This window comes from Alosa alosa, chromosome 22, assembly GCF_017589495.1.
Source record: "Alosa alosa isolate M-15738 ecotype Scorff River chromosome 22, AALO_Geno_1.1, whole genome shotgun sequence".
Classification (NCBI taxonomy): Eukaryota; Metazoa; Chordata; class Actinopteri; order Clupeiformes; family Clupeidae; genus Alosa; species Alosa alosa.
The window spans coordinates 2770688-2787171 of NC_063210.1; the positions used below are offsets into that span (position 1 = coordinate 2770688).

The window sequence follows — 16484 nt, forward strand, 5'->3', positions numbered from 1 at the left end:
TACTGTACACTTAAAACATGCAGCAAAAGCAAATTTTGTCTTACAGTTTTTCACGATCGTTTTGATGCCTGTGTCAAACTGACATCATGTCCTCAAAACAGTTAGAGCTAACACCTGTGTCTGAACAAAAGCACTTTGGCCAAAATTACACTTTTTATTTGAAAAAGGCTGTTACTCTCTCAAAACACTTAAAACATGCAGCAAAAGCAAATCATTGACATGTAAGACCTACAGTAAGCACCTAGACAAGACAAATTTCATTGAACTACAATTTGTAATTTTCCATCACCAAATAGGCAATACAGTACTTTGTCTAAATGTGCATTAGATCCATACTTGCAAATAGCAACACAGAACAGACATGGCATCTCTTATGGATAATGAATGATTGCTGATTGAAGAATTGTGCACAGGTGTGTCAGAGATTCAGACTTATACAAGGAATCTGTACCACCTGCAAAAATATGTTTTCCTTTTGTTTAGCACGGGAAAACCAATGTAAACCACAGTAAGAAGTCATTTGACTATAAATTGAGCATCCAAGAGCATTTTGGAACATGCATTAGCTAAAATGAACAATGTTTTGTTAGCGAAACCTAAATGATCACATATCTATTATGTGAAGTGAAAGTGATGTGAAGTGATGTGCTGCGCTCATCAGCTACCACTGACCTTGTGGTGCTGATATTTCTGTTTTGTTTTCTCGTAAACACCAGAGCCAAGTCAGCTTCCTCCTCACTCTTCCTCTTTTCAGAGCTACTGGGTTTTCACTGCTGCCGTGTGTGGTCGCTAGTGAGATGGTAACAGCACTCTGAAAGTGTTGTCATGACTCCTGCAGTTGCTAGGTCGGAAGTAAGCTTGCCGTCATTTGGTTTCAGCGTTTATACTGTGTGTGTGCGCGTGTGTGTGTGTGAGAGAGAGAAAGATAGAGAGAGAAAGGAGTCTGTGTGTGTGTGTGTGTGTGTGTGTGTGTGTGTGTGTGTGTGTGTGTGTGTGTGTGTGTGTGTGTGTGTGTGTGTGTGTGTGTGTTTGTGAGTGATTATGTATGCCTGTGTGTGTGTGTGTGCAAGTTTGATCCTTGTGCCAGCTCTCTGATCTAGAGATTATATCCACGTATTCACTGTCCTCAGATCAGCAGACATGATACGTTTGAAACAGGATAACTTCTAGACCAGACAAAGTTCACAGGCATCATGCTTTTCAATCCAGGCCAGAATGCACTGGAGTTTGTTTGATGATCCGAGAGGCCCAGGGATTCACCCTCTCTCCATTGTTTCAACATGGCCAAGGTCTCGGGCTCAATTGATTTCTTTCTCCCACCTCCAGTTAGAGGAAAACAACACATTTCACCATTGTTAACCATGTCTCAAGTCCCACAGCTGTCTTCTGTCATTTTTACAAAAGTCTTTATGTATCCAGGCATGATAGGATTGTGGACATTATATCTGGACACTTATCATCCTTATTTTCTCCAAATGTGTCAATACATGTAAATTGTGTTGTTAGACAACAAATGTTTTCCAGGTGTTCTACAATGTCTGCGTTCTCTGATTTAAATGCCACCAGGCCTGATATTATAATCATTGATGAGCACGATAGGGATGTGTTCATCCTGGAAGTAGGATGCTGTTTTGATTCATGTCTAGAGGATGCTTACTTAACAAAGCTAGTAAAATACCACCCTCTTGTACAGAAAATAACTGGCCTTGGCCACAAATGTCAATATGGTACTTATCTTCGGCAGCCTGGGCCACGTTCATAGGCTTGTCATTAGGCGTCTCAGGATAGTTGGCTTTACAAAAGCAAGGGCAAAGCAAATTGCCAAATACTGCTCAATATCCTCCATTATTGGAAGTCGCCATATATGGAGAAGAAGGTGTTGTGTGTATCCATAAATCTGCCGTTTGAGATTGTCATTGGTGGATCATGCCTTAGCAATGTTCTGTATCTGTAACATTTATGTCCTTATGTACATTTATTATGAATTGTGGACATAAATAAAGTAGTTAATATGATTGTCATGTGTTTATTTGATTTGCATCTATGTGTGTGTGCGTGTGTGTGTGCGGTGTGTGCGTGTGTGTGTGTGTGTGTGTGTGTGTGTGTGTGTGTGTGTGTGTGTGTGTGTGTGTGTGTGATTGTCATGTGTTTGTGTTTGCATCTGTGTGTGCATATTGTTTTTGTGTGTTTGTTTGTTTTTGAAGTCTGCGGACAAGTGAGCCACTGCTGAGTGTATGCGGGATTAGACTGCGGGCAGATGGGTGAGCTACACGCCCCACTGTAAATCTGCATAGCCTTGTAGCAACACGGCAGCCAAGCCTCTTGTTTATGGACCTCCTCCACATGTTGGCGTTCTCATGCTAGCGCCGGTGTTAGTTACGCCTGCCTGTCCGTCTCTGGGAAACACTGGCTGCATGGCGTGTTTCATCACTTCGTCTGGGCCCTGGCTGGTGTGTTACAACGGGCTGTGATGTGGGTTGAGATGGGATGGGTTATTAATGACTAAGCTCTGCTGCTCACTTTGTTTTTTTTTTCTCTGCTCTCATACTGCTCTCGTACCTCTTTCTCACGGTCCAGCTAATTTTACATCTCCACTGTCTGCTCTCTCACTCTCTCACTCGCTCTCTCTCTCTCTCTCTCTTTTCACACACACACACACACACACACACACACACACACACACACACACACACACACACACACACACACACACACACACACACGCAAACACACACAGGATGTGATCTCACTTGTTTCTTTTCCTGCCTGTGGACACAGTGTCTTCTGAGTCAGCTCTAAAGACTGAGTCAAACGAACGAGTGGCTCCTGAGCAGCTTCCAGCTGATTGGCTGCCTTGTGTACCTGCAGCTGACCCTTATAGAGAGGTGAGCCCAGAGAAGCCTCCTGTGACAGGGAGAGCACACACGTGTCCTCATAGACTTCTCATTGGTCACTGATGATTGTTGGTAGCAGTGGTAGTGGTCCTGTGTTGGTTTAGATGTTGGGGTGTAGCCATCTAATGGCAAACCTAGTGTAGTGTGTCTTACAGTATGTGGTTGTGTTGTGTGATGCTGTAATGGAAACCTGTTGTTTATGACTAGTGGGGTCACCCTGTGCTTTTTCATTTAGTTCTTATCAGTTGCACAGCTTTATGATTCCATAGCCCACATTGGATTGTAGGGACACTAGGGTAGGTTACTACAGAAAAGGAAATCATAAGCACCTTTGTGCTGTGGGAATGAGTTGCAGCTTGTAAAGAGAGCAATTACAGTAAGAGCATATTGTACAACATAAAGAGACTGAATAATGAACTAAAATGATATAATCTATTCATTGTAGCACCATCTGTAATTATCTAGACAATAGTGATGGTTCATATTTGTTTTAAATGTTCCAATTGTAGTTTAACTTGATTAAGCACCTGAATTAAACTACTGAATGTACAGTAGATGTCTAAATGGTGTCGTAGTTTGAATATTTCAACAGTGCAGCTGTCCTTCTCTAAAGGCAGTGCAAAACAAGCTGTCTATTAGTAATAAAGAGAGGAATCCCACACCATGTGTTTTTTCCACGCGGCCTTATTTTTGACACCACATCTGCTATAGTTTACAGAGACTACTCGGCCAACACGGTCAGATGCAAGTCCAATGCATTTGTAGTCTGTTTCTCATCTGTTGTGATGTTTTTGGTGCCTGGCTGAGGAGTGTGTGAGAATAGACTGGCCGGGAGAAGAGAGCCTGTCTCCCACGCAGATCCGCTCTCATCTGTCTGCTCCAGCGCTTAGACACACAGAGAGGGAGAGGGGGAGAGGGAGAGAGAGAGGGGGAGAGAGGGGGAGAGGGAGAGGGGAGAGGGGAGAGAGAGAGAGGGAGAGAGAGAGAGAGAGGGAGAGGGGGAGAGGGGAGAGAGGGAGAGGGGGAGAGAGAGAGAGAGGGGGGGGGAGAGAGGGAGAGGGGAGAGGGAGAGGGGAGAGGGGGAGAGAGAGAGAGGGGAGAGGGGGGAGAGAGGGAGAGGGATGTTCTGGACAGACAAGACGTCTCGCCCGGGGCTCCAGTCAAACACACCAACAGAACAAAGACAGCTCAGCTACCTCTCTCTTAAACTCACACTCACACACATGCACACACACACACACACATGCACACACACACACACACACACACACACACACACACACACACACACACACCGACACACACATGCACACACACACATGCACACACACACGCACAAACACACATGCACACACACACATGCACACACACACACACACACGCACACACACACACACGCACAAACACACATGCACACACACACATGCACACACACACATGCACACACACACACACACACACACACACGCACAAACACACATGCACACACACACATGCACACACACACACACGCACACACACACACACACAAACACACATGCACACACACACATGCACACACACACACACACACACACACACACGCACAAACACACATGCACACACATACTCTCTCTCTCTCCCCCAGTCTCTTTCTCCCTCTCTTTCTTTCTCTCTCACTTTCTTTTTTCTTCAGCCTCTCTCTCATTCCATTTCTTCCTCTCCATCTTTTGCTCCCACTCGGCATATTATGCCTCTCTGTGTTTGGAGCCGTGTTAGTGTGTAAACAACAGCAGGTCTCTCTGCGCTGGCTCTCATGAATATTTACGAAGGGGTTCGCGGGGTTTAAGCGTTTGCTAGTATTCTCGGCAGAGATGATAATACCTCACCCCACGCCTGGCGGCCCCACCCCCACCCACCCGTCTGCGGGCGCGGCATGGAGCTGAGGCGAGGAAGGAGGGATGGAGAAATCCAGCATGCCCCGGGGAGGAGAGGAGAGGAGAGGAGAGAGGGAGAGGGAGAGGGAGAGGACTGGTTAACGAAGAGATGCTGGTTTGCCTGGGGAGGCCTTCATTTGGCTAATAGAGGCTGGCCTGCTGTGTTGATGAAACACTGGATCTTACAGTTGCGCTGTAATTTCTCTCTACTTGTTATTTCATCTCTCTCTCTCTCCTCCCTCTATTTCTCTCTTTCACTCTTCCTCATTCTTCCCCCTATCTGTGAGTGGGCTGTTGCATTGGAATTCTGGCCGCCACTCATTCAGAGTTCAATCAATAGATCTGTGTTGCGCAGTGTGATGGCAATTGCACAGCGATGTCTGATATGCATTCACATAGCGAGCCACTCAGTGTGTCCCCCTTTGTGTACTTCTACATCTCTCTCTGTTTCTGTCTCTCTCTTTCTCTTTCTCTTACTTCCTCTCTTCTACGGTGTTCATTTTAGGACATCCTCAGACTCAGGTGTCAGACTCAGAAAAACATCTGTCATCTTCAGACAAAACTGCCTCAGCGTAAGAAAAACCTCTGTCATCCTCAGATAAAACTGCTTCAAACCAAACGGCCTCAGAAAAACATCTCTAAGGAGTCAGGTCTCACAAAAAACACTGTCAGAAAAAGTGGAGTCAGGTCTCCAGCGTTTTTTCTGAGACCTGACTCTACTTTTTCTGACAGCGTTTTTTCTGAGACCTGATTTTCTGAGACTTGACTCCACTTTTTCTGACAGCGTTTTTTCTGAGACCTGATTTTCTGAGACCTGACACCACTTTTTCTGACAGCTTTTTTTCTGAGACCTGACTCCACTTTTTCTGATAGAGTTTTTTCTGAGACCTGACTCCTTAGAGATGTTTTGAGGCTGTTTGGTTTGAAGCAGTTTTATCTGAGGATGACAGAGGTTTTTCTTACCCTGAGGCAGTTTTGTCTGAAGATGACAGAGGTTTTTCTGAAGCTGAGGCAGTTTTGTCTGAAGATGACAGATGTTTTTCTGAGTCTGACACCTGAGTCTGAGGATGTCCTAAAATAAACACTGTACTCTTCCTCTGTCGTTCTCTTTAGCCCTCTCTGTCTCTTTATCTCGCTCCGTGTGTCTCCCTGTTACCGCTGTCTCTCATTTTCTCTCCAGCTGTGCGTTTATTGATTCGTCAACGTGACACTCCTCTGAGGAACTCTCGCTCTCCTTTAAGAATCTCATCCAGCCCTGGCGGCTGCTGAGCCACTTGCTTGCAAAAAGCAAGCTGAAATCCCGACGAACTCCAGAAGCCCGCTCGCCAGCTCGCCGGCATTAGACATGGGATTAGAATGGGCGATGCCAGGTTGGCGGATGGGTAGATATTATCAGGCAAACATCCTGCTTGTTCTGGCCCGGGGCCACTCACTGATGCTTGACCCGTGTGTGCCAACGTGGCAGGGGTGAGGGCTTATGTTTTTGGAGGGGGCGAGGAGTTCCTGGAAGTTCTCATATACGAACCAAACCACATTCCCCAACGCCTTGACCATTTTTTTCTTGTGCCTCGCTATTACAAACACGATCATGCTTGAGGCCTTACTGTAGTCTTATCTTATCCTGATAAGCAAGTGAACACAGTGTGTGTGCATGTAGCTCCTGAAGTCTCTTGGTACTGTGGGGGCTCCTTGTAAACAGCATAATTACACCCTGCCTTGCCACCTCCTCTCTAAGCATCCTGCTTATTTGTTTCACTCCGTAGGCTATGTGTCTAACTGTGCTCTCGCTAATGTGACTTGGTTTAGCCTGAGAGCACAGAGGTAGCGAAAGCTGTTTACCCAAAAGGCCCTCCCTTATTGACTCAGTGCTGGAGGGACACACTTGGGCAGATGTGGGCATAGCTTGCTGCAGTATGCTTTCTTTAGGACCGCAGAGGTCCACCTTGGGCAGGACTTCTGACAGCAGTGGTGCAGTATAGCTCCTGCACTCAGCATATCCGTAAGTGTGGGATCAGCAGTATGAAAGTCATAGGTTCAATTCCTAGAGAACTAAAGAACAAAGAACAATGTACTTTACTATATGGAAACTCCTCTATAGTACACGCCAGCCCAAATTACTAAGCAATTCCCTTCATAGACTTTCTCTAGAAATGTTGCCAGGTGAATTTAGTATTTGTCGAAGACCCTATTTGAATAACCAGCCTGGTGTTTATTTCACAAACACAGTGTTTGACCAGGGTTGTAGATCTGTCCCCTTTGGCCATGTGGCAATGACATGGCTGCTGTTTGTGATTTTCGGAGAGTGCCTGTCACTTCCTGGAGTGGCTCTGTTTGTTTGCCATCCCTCTCCCTGGCAATCTGTGTCACCTGCCTGGCCCCTCACTCACACTCACAGGTTATCTCTAAACGGATTTGTGCCAGCACTGAGAGATGGACCTCTGATTCCCTAATCTTATTGACCAGGCCCTTGAGCAAGCCACTGAAATATCTCCCAGACAGCCAGGTCTGTGTTTATGGTTTTGTGTTGATGGATATTTGTGTGTGTGTGTATGTGTGTGTGTGGGTGGGTGGGTGGGTAGTTGGGTGTGTGTGTGCGTGTGTGTGTGTGTGTATGTGTGAGTAGGTGGGTGTTTGTGTGTGTGTGCAGGTGAGGGGACTGCAGGTTTATGTGGGTGCCTGCGTCTTTCCCATCTGCTATCTTGTTTCGTCAGGGCTCACCAGCAAACTCGTCACCACCCCACCCCCACGCGCCACACACACACACACACACACACACACACACACACACACACACACACACACACACACACACACACACACACAGTAGATAGCGCCGAGTTTTTCTGAAATATGGGCATAAGACTGCGTCTCTTCACCCCTGCGGAGCGCGGTAAATCTTAGTCACCGTCGCTCTGGCTCATCTGGGCAGCCGAGCGCCTCCTGCATTCAGCCCCAGTGAGTCAGCGTGTGGCCCGGCTCCAGCGCCTCTGTGGCCCAGGTGCAGGCTCACAGTGCCAGCCATTCTTCCAGCAGGCCTCCGTGGCCAGCATTAGTGTGCAGGGTGAATGGTCCCTCGGCTCCCCGCGCATCTCACATGAAAGGAAATGAGAGGAAGTCGGCCGGACGGATGGACGGGCCTCTGTCTCGGGGGGGGTGGGGGAAAGCACTGCGGAGGATAATCGCTAAAAAGTGGCCCGCTGCATCGTTGTCGAACTGTTTTAAAATGCTGACCGAGAATTCACAAATCTCCCCATTCATCTGATGTGATGGAGTTTGTCCGAGCCACATGGGATTCAAGAGGAGTTCATCTGGGTGCACAAAAAAATACTGAAGGGGTGGGTGGACAGCAGTCATATTTGGAACGCCGTTTGCTTTATCACTGTTCTGTAAATGCAAAGCAAATGAGTTAACTCTGATATCCCCCTCCTGCACGCATATGAAGCAACTGAAAGAGTGAACTGAGAGATGCGAACTCTGAAGTCTATTTTGGGGTTTGAAATGTGCAGGCCTGTCTTCTCACCAGGAGAAATATATCACTCTAAACACTTTCATTTGTCTCTCGCTCGCAGTCGGGCTGCATATTGTTGCTATGAAGTCGTCTGTTGGAAATGTGTTGAATTTCCATGATTGCATGTCTCTCTGGCGTGAAAATAGCTTTGCCTATTTTGTGCTCACATTTTTATGCCTGTGTCAGACTGTTATGTATAATCATACTTGGCTCACATGGCAAAACGTTTTAACCCCTGAGAGATGCCTTTCCATTTTCTTAATAATGTTACTCTGACAGGAAACAGATGCCTTACTCCACCAATAGCAACAACAATAAGACAAGGCACGATGTTGAGCCAGTGACCCAGAAGAATGGGATAATATTTGTGGGCTTTATCTGACTGAAAATGTCCAGTCTGAATGGGCTGGGTGGATAATGATTGTTTTCACACCACATTTTTCCATGAAAACAAAGGCCGGCCCACGTTGGAACTGCTGTGTGTGTATGTGTGTGTGTGTATGTGTGTGTGTGTGTGTGTGTGTGTGTGTGTGTGTGTGTGTGCGCATGTGCGTGTGTGCACTATGAAATACTTTTCAGTGTAAATGTATACTTTGTGGATCCGGTCCTCCCACCTGCTTTTGGGCTTATCGCTGATGGCCCAGTCAAGCAGATACGCTGTCCCCTGTAATTGTGCCGCGCCATAGTGCCGATTAAAGACGGCTCTCTCAGCATTGTGACTGTCTCTCCCTCCTCTCGCCGCTCCAGCCTCTAAGTATATAGGCCTCCACTAACATCTCTCTGGCAAGGCAGTGACATCTGATTAACTGTGGTATTTCGGGAAGTCTCTGGAGAGGGCTTGTATTTTTAATGTGTGTGCGAGCGCTCATTGGCCCTGATGGGGAACAATGGTAATGACACGAACGCCCCACTGACACCAGAAATGTGCCGCTTCCTGTGAAAGGACTCCACACCACTATATTCCCTACATCACCACCGCCAATGGGAAGAGCTGTAGGAGACGTTGCAAATTAGTGGCAGAGAGAACAGGAGAGAGTGAGAGAAAGGAAGAGAGAGAGGAAGGAAGAGAGAGAGAGAGATAGAGAGATAGAGAGAGAGAGAGAGAGAGAGAGAGAGAGAGGGAGGTAACTGAGACATTTTGGCATATCTCTGAATCTTGTTTGGGAAGAGGTGACCTACATACTTTGTGGAGCTGCCAAGCACACTGCTCATGTATCCAGGTCTTTCAGTGTTTGCTAGTGCTTACTTTTATCAAAACTTTCAGCATGCTATCTAATACATGTTGCATTAGTTAACATTGTTGCTTCCACATAGGCCTACATTTGTTTCAAAAGATACCAACTTGGTGGTTTGGGTTAGGCGACCTTCAGAACTCCTGTTTTTGCCTAAGGACTTCAAACATCAAACATGAAAAAAGTAGTTCTACTTTAGCAGCCTTTGCTTTGTAAACATCCTTGAATGAGTCAATAAGGCTAGAGGCTAGACTAGAAGCAGGATCTCCACACTGGATGGGCTGGGTGGATGATGGCTGTTTTCACAACGCCTTCATGTGAGGTCAGCCTCTCTTCTCCTGTCTGTTCTCACATAAGCAAAACTGCTCAGAGGACGTGCTGCTGAGGATGTGCAGCTGCCTCAGTCATCCAGCTATCATCAAGTTGGTTCCACAGGAGCCCTTAGTCCATCATCAGACCTCTCCAATTTGCCAATCAGGGACAGGAATTGAGATCAGCCCCCACCATCTCTCCTTGGTTTTTACCATCGGTGTCAGCCTCTCTCTCTCTGTCTCTCTCTCTCTTAGCAAACCCAGCTTGTGTTCCACATTCCATATTTATCTGCTCAGTGCCACTCTTGTCTCCCAGTGGGGCGCTCCACAGAGCGGAGGAGGGCTAGGTGACCCGTATAATTGGATCTGGGCTTGTTCGGCCCACAGAAAGGGACATAACCAGATTTTCATGCTCCAGAGTTCACATTCAACACTCGCCACCTTTCATCTCCCACTCCAAAGGTGAGCTCTGGCACCGGCTCCACACATGACATGGCCACCACCAGCAGCCCTCGGCCACAGGAAGTCTGTCTCAGCTGCTGAAATATTTCCCTTTGTTCATTCTCATGTCCAAATTAATGTAGCATTTCTGTAGGTTTGCACTACTCTCTCACAGTCTCTTATTCTGGTTTTGTCAGTTGGGGTTGCGATTGTCAGCTGGTTTAGCAGTTCTAGTGTGCTGTTTTGTGTTGACATAGGTTGCACTATGATAGCTGGATCACTTCCTTATTTGATGTGATGATGTCCTCCCATACATGCCAAACATATTAAATGAAACTGTTGCTGATATAGTGGTGTTGTAATCTTTTATCGAGTACTTATTTCAAGGGCAGTGAAAACCATTTTGTCAAATGCAAAGTGGGCTGCTTTGATATGGCCTGGTTTTCCCAGGCTATTTTATATGAAGTAGGGCTACCATGATATCATGAGCATCATTAGTGACAAGTGGTGAACAATCTGTTCATCAGATCGACAGAAATACTGTAGAAATGGCTTTTAGCCAGGACACCTTCCAATGTCTCCCTGAGCCCCTTCCTTCCCCGTCACAATCACTGGCGGCCAGACGAGCTTTTAAATCTCTTTTTATTTGCACAATTACGCAGCTGCCACTTAAATGTGCAGGCATGACTCGCTGGCTCGTCCAGCCCGGGCCCTCCTGCAGCTGTGGAGGGTCTGGCTGTGTGACGGCCCGGCTGACGGAGGCGCTGACTGGCTGACTCACTCGCTCAGCCATAATGTGTGTGTGTGTGTGTGTGTGTGTGTGTGTGTGCAGGGGGAGCCCAAGGAGCCCCTCGTCTAGTCTGATCTCAGCGCCGCCATGGCCGCCTGCGAAAGAGAGACTACACCGTCACCATAGCAACAGCTGGGAATGCACAAGCTCTGAGGTTCTCGCGCTGCTCAGTGTTCCCAGGTAGATGAATGGAGCCCCTGCCCCCATTTCTCTCTCTCTCTCCGCTGCGTTCTGAACACAGCCATGCCCATTCCTCCTCTTTCCTCTGTCTTTTAGACACGTTGGCTCTAGCAGCGTCATTTCATTAGATGTTCATGGTTCCCCTTTGCTGTTGCTACTGAACACATGGCGTTACATACCATAGAAGAGCAATCTAGTTTCGAGCAGTGGGTAATTTCTTGATGAAATGGCCATAATAGATGTAGGAGGCAGGGGCGGTGCTTAAGTGAAATCAGAATGCACCCTGTAGCTCTGTACATTTCAGTTCTTCTGCTAATGCCATCAAATAAATTATATAAACCAAATGCACTGATAATGAATTAAAAAGACTCTTTACTTATAATTCTAATCTAGGATTAAAAATATTCTACTTAGTCATTTTGGGATGAAGCAGATTAATTAACAGGCAAAGGGATTTATATGTTCTATCATGTATCACTTTTACACATATCTGATGTCAGCTTTAGCGTTTACACATTAAGGCGCATTAGTTAAAAAACAAAACGCATCTCTTAAAAGACAGGCTAATCCCTCTGGCACAGTTCAAGGTTGCATTTCAGTTTAATTTTTTTTGTGAAAACATTGAAACTGTTTTGAACATGATTTTAGAAATTCTCTACAAATCACTGTGTCAATGACCACTTGGGATTATAAACCCAAACTGAATACAGCAGCCACCGTTGCTCGAGCAGCCACTGTGATATCTCTGTGGGGACATCAGTTCCTATGGAGGCTGCCTGGCCTCTGGCCTATAGCTGTGAGAGCTCCTGTGGTGTAGTCTTGCCCCCTGATCCCTACTCAACGCTGGGGCCACGACTGGAACTGACAGCTCAGACCCTGAGCCCCTTTGGGCCTGTTATCTACCTCTAGTCTCACAGTAATGGAGAATGTCCTCGTAAATGAATGTCTAATGTACAATCTTTCTCCCTCTCCCTCCCTCTCTCTCTCTCTCTCTCTCTCTCTCTCTCGCTCTGTCTCATTTCCTCTAAAGGTGGAGAATCATTTCTCCGAGGCGTGGTGTGACAGACACATCTCTGACCTTGAAGCAGTGGAAGGAGGACCGGTAGAGGAGCACAAAGAAGAAGGACAGAGGGAGAAAAAACGAGGGGGAAGGACAGACTGTTTTCTTTCCCTCAGAGGAGCAGCGCACACGGAGGAAGGGAGGGAGAGCGTGGCCCCTCACCCCCGGGAGCGATGTGACAGTCGGCCCCAGCAGCATCCCCAGCAGCTAGAATGGACCTGAGAACCAGCTTGCTCTGAAAGCACCTCTCACCAAGGTACTGTGCCTACATTTGAACAGGGCTTTGGAATATGTCCCTTCTGTTAAATAGTTTATTCTTAATATCGTAAGGGATAGCGGCCGCCGAGGTGTCCCGATATACAGAATTAATGGACGAGGCAAAGACCTCCATTATTATCCCGCTTATCCCCGGCTACCACTCATGTTTGTAGGCAATAGACATGTATTTAAAAGGTTCTCAAAAGGGTTCAGTTTAAAAAGAAGCCCACTTGTTCAGTTTGTTGTACTATAGTTACTTTGGTAACTCACAGTGATAACGGTGGCTAGCTTGGTTACACTTGATTCCATTGTTGCAAAGCCTGCTTCCTAGTTCAACTGTCGTTTCCTGATGATGCAATTGATGTGCAATGGGGATTTCTATTCTGCTTCATAGTTGTCCCAATATACAGAATTAGTAGCCCACTTGTCAGTCAATCAGAAACTAGTATTTCTTGTCTCCGAGGGATAACCAAAACTATTGTTCTGCTATGGGCTTTGTAACAATGAGAGAATGGAGGACTCTATCATTGAACTTTGGTTATAGCACAATGTTGCTTTTAGGGAAGACCACCCTGTTTTGAAAGTAAGGCAAGGGAAACTAGAGGGGTTGTAGAGGGTTTGTTGTGTCATATGCCTCAGTTGTGAGGTTAACCAGTTCCTCATCCATCACACTTCCCTCTGGACCACAGAGCATTGCTCGGAGGAGTTTGGGCTGGACCAAGCGATTAAAGTGGAACTAGCACACTGATGTGAAAGATCAGCCACGCCTGAAAGATCTGACCACCTCTGGCCTAAATGGGTAGGCTAGCGTCCCTACAAGACACATTGCAGTAAAATTGCAGTCTTTAATCAAATTGATTTATTATGATCCAAGGAAGTCACAGTCAGAAGATTTTCACAGTAGCTGTTTCTACTTAGCGTGAAAGCAGAAGCTCTGAAGCAGACTTGTCAGTGGTCCACGGCTAGGTGGGAAGCAGATGCAGCACAAGGGTGACTGGTTCCCGTTGCTTCAGTTTGAACTCATTTGCAGCTGTGTATCCACACCCCAGAAACACTGCTCCAGTCTCACAGTAAGCAGATTAGTGCCAGTGTGACATATTATGACATTTAGACAGCTTAACAGCCATAGCAGCTGTGGCTAGGACTGCGCAGTATGGAGGTGACTGGAGCAGGGAGTGGGACATTAAGACTGGACACTGGTGGAAGTGACTACCTACATTTAACAACACCTTAAACATCACATTCAAGTCCAAGTCTAACATCCTTGAATCCAAGGACCCAACATGGCATAGTTTTAGACACAGGTCTGTATGCTTCATTTTTCATAATGAGAACAATCAGGCATTACAGAAGCTCACTATCAACAATTGTCAATTTGAATGTGTGAACACTTCTCAACATTTCTCAATTGTACTGTTTTAGAATGGTGTTAGACTATGTGGTCTCTCCAGTTCCAGTGACATTTCACTGTCTATTCATGTCTATTTGCAAAAAAAACTTTGTAGGATTTTCTTTTTTTCCCCCTGAAATTCACACAACTTTAAAGGATGTCAAGGACTTGTGGGAGCCCTGCAGAGAGGCCTGCATGGTCATGAGCTTGTATCTTTCCTTCTCTTTCTCTGTGATGGGAAGCCACTGTGTGTCCTCTTATCCTGCTCAACCACTTTAGTTGTTGAGTTATATTGTTTCCTTGTCACTTATCACTTAGTACAAAGTGTTTGTGTATCGCACAAGTAACTAGTAACAAGTGAAATACATTACAAAGTTCTCACACCAAGGTCTTCGGCATATGTGCAGATTGTGTGTGTGTGTGTGGGTGGGTGGGGCTGTGTGTGGTGTGTGTGTGCATGTGTGCGCATGTGTGTGTGTTTGTGTATGTGTGTCTGCATGTGTGTGTGTGTGTGCGCTCACACACTTGCACCGTATCAATTGAATACACAAACAGTAGTACTGGTGTGTTCTCATGACTTGTGTGAGGTTCCGTATGCAGTGTTTGTAGAAGTTTGGCAGTGTGTGCCTCTACAGTATCTGTTGCGTAAGAGTGTGTGTGTGTCTTATCAAGAAGTTGTTTCAGGAGTGTGTGACAGCGCTGGACACATTTCCCCTTCAGAGTGGGACAGGAAGACTGGCAGTGGAGGAGAGGAAACTGTCTGCATCAAACAGCAGATGGAGGGACAGCATGTGCTTACGCTGCAGAAAATACACACACACACACACACTCTCTCTCTCTCACAAACACCCACCCACACACACACACACCCACACAAACACACACACACACACACACTCTCTCTCTCTCTCATGAAGACACACACACACACACTCACTCTCTCTTTATCTCTTTCTCGAACACACACACACACACACACACACACACACACACACACTCACTCTCTCTCTCACGAACACACACACACACCTTAGACAGCACACAATGAATGAGAGACACACTGAACTCCCGAGATGAACGTGCAACTTCACATGGTGTCGTCCTCTCGTTGCCCTTTCCCCCAAACTAAGTTTTCCATCTGAGTGTTCTCAATGTTTTCTTAATAGAAGCAGTCACTGGAGCTGAGCTTTCCTACCCCTCCCGGTGTTAACAGCTTTTCTTGGCAGCCAAACTGACCTTTGTTGGTGCCGGGGGGAAAAACAAAAACCTGCCTTTACTCCCCGGGCCAAGTCTGGCTTGTATGGCTGATGCATTAACCAATGGTGTGATCACAGTGGGTCAACATCTACTGTATCACTTGCCCACAGGCTGCTTGTGAAGCTCTTAATGAAACTACGGCTTTCATGTGGGCTGAGTTGGGGAGCTCTTGCTTGGCGGGTGTTATTGATTGGATATCAGATGCATGGGTGGCGGAGCGGGGGGGATATCAGGAAGTAGGTGTCTGATTGTTTCCCAGCGGGCCTGGTGCTCTCGGCAGAGGCGTGTCTGGGCTCTTGCTCGTGCTGCTGTGACTTTGCCCTTGTTCGCCCTCCAACAGCATGCGATCCGTCTCCATTACTGACAGCAGCCACCGGGAGGGGCCAACGAGTGCAGGGGCAGGGGGTGGTGGTGGGGGGGTTGCAACCGAGTGCTGCCATAGGACGGGATACCTGTCACTCAGGCATATCATGCAAAACTGTAGTGCATCTGTGGTGATGACACAGGATGATCATTTCCAGACACACGGTCGACTGCACTGATCGTGTGCATTTATCTCTCCACCTTCCCTCCAAACACACACAGTCGTTCCCCCACCCCAGCTCTTTGCTCCGGCTGCATGTCTGGGCCTAGGGGAGAGAGCTGACAGCCAGCCAGCCCAGGCAGAGTGCAGGCCAGATCCCAGGCCTGCTGCTGCTGCTGCTGCTGCTGCTGCTGCTGCTGTGTGGGGACTGGATGTGGATGTGGCACTTCCTCCGCTCGGCTCTAAAGAGGGACCGGGAGTCGGTGGAGTGGCTCTGCAGGACAATAGGCCGGGCGCCATAATGGGCTCTCCTCAGTGCACCCTGCCAGCGAGCGCGAGGACAATACGCGCCACTGTACGACCCCAGGACCCGGCCTAATGAGCTATCTCTCCACACAAGAGCAAAAACAAGACGCAAGGTTGTGTCCAGTCTTCAACAGCAATGTCACATTGCTCACAAGATGGTCCAAATAGTCAGTGCCCATGTAGAGAGCAGGGGCAGGAGCAATGGCATGTTATGAGTAGTCTTGTGAGCTGCTCTGTGCAGGCTGTTGTTGTGTAATGGTGTTGTGTCTGGTCTTCCTTTTCCTGTAACTGAATAGCCATGGTGGTTAAATAATGATGACATACAGTAACTTCAGCACTTTCTCAATAGGAACCCCATTTCAATCAGGCCAACAGTGATGATTATTTGCGGTCATCATCTGATGTCCGTTGGGGAGAG

General features: G+C 47.1%; 1 protein-coding gene across 3 annotated transcripts in view; it reads left to right on the forward strand.

The window, feature by feature from the left end:
- The window catches only part of ptprea (protein tyrosine phosphatase receptor type Ea), a 60687-nt gene that overhangs the window by 16088 nt on the left and 28115 nt on the right, over positions 1-16484 (forward strand). For 2 of the 3 annotated variants that reach the window (XM_048233151.1, XM_048233153.1), the window contains exon 2: positions 12303-12588. The gene's annotated coding sequence lies outside the window, so the exon portion shown is untranslated. Of the gene's footprint in view, positions 1-11134; positions 11273-12302; positions 12589-16484 lie in introns of all 3 variants that reach the window. The other variant, XM_048233152.1, reaches the window with a different exon arrangement.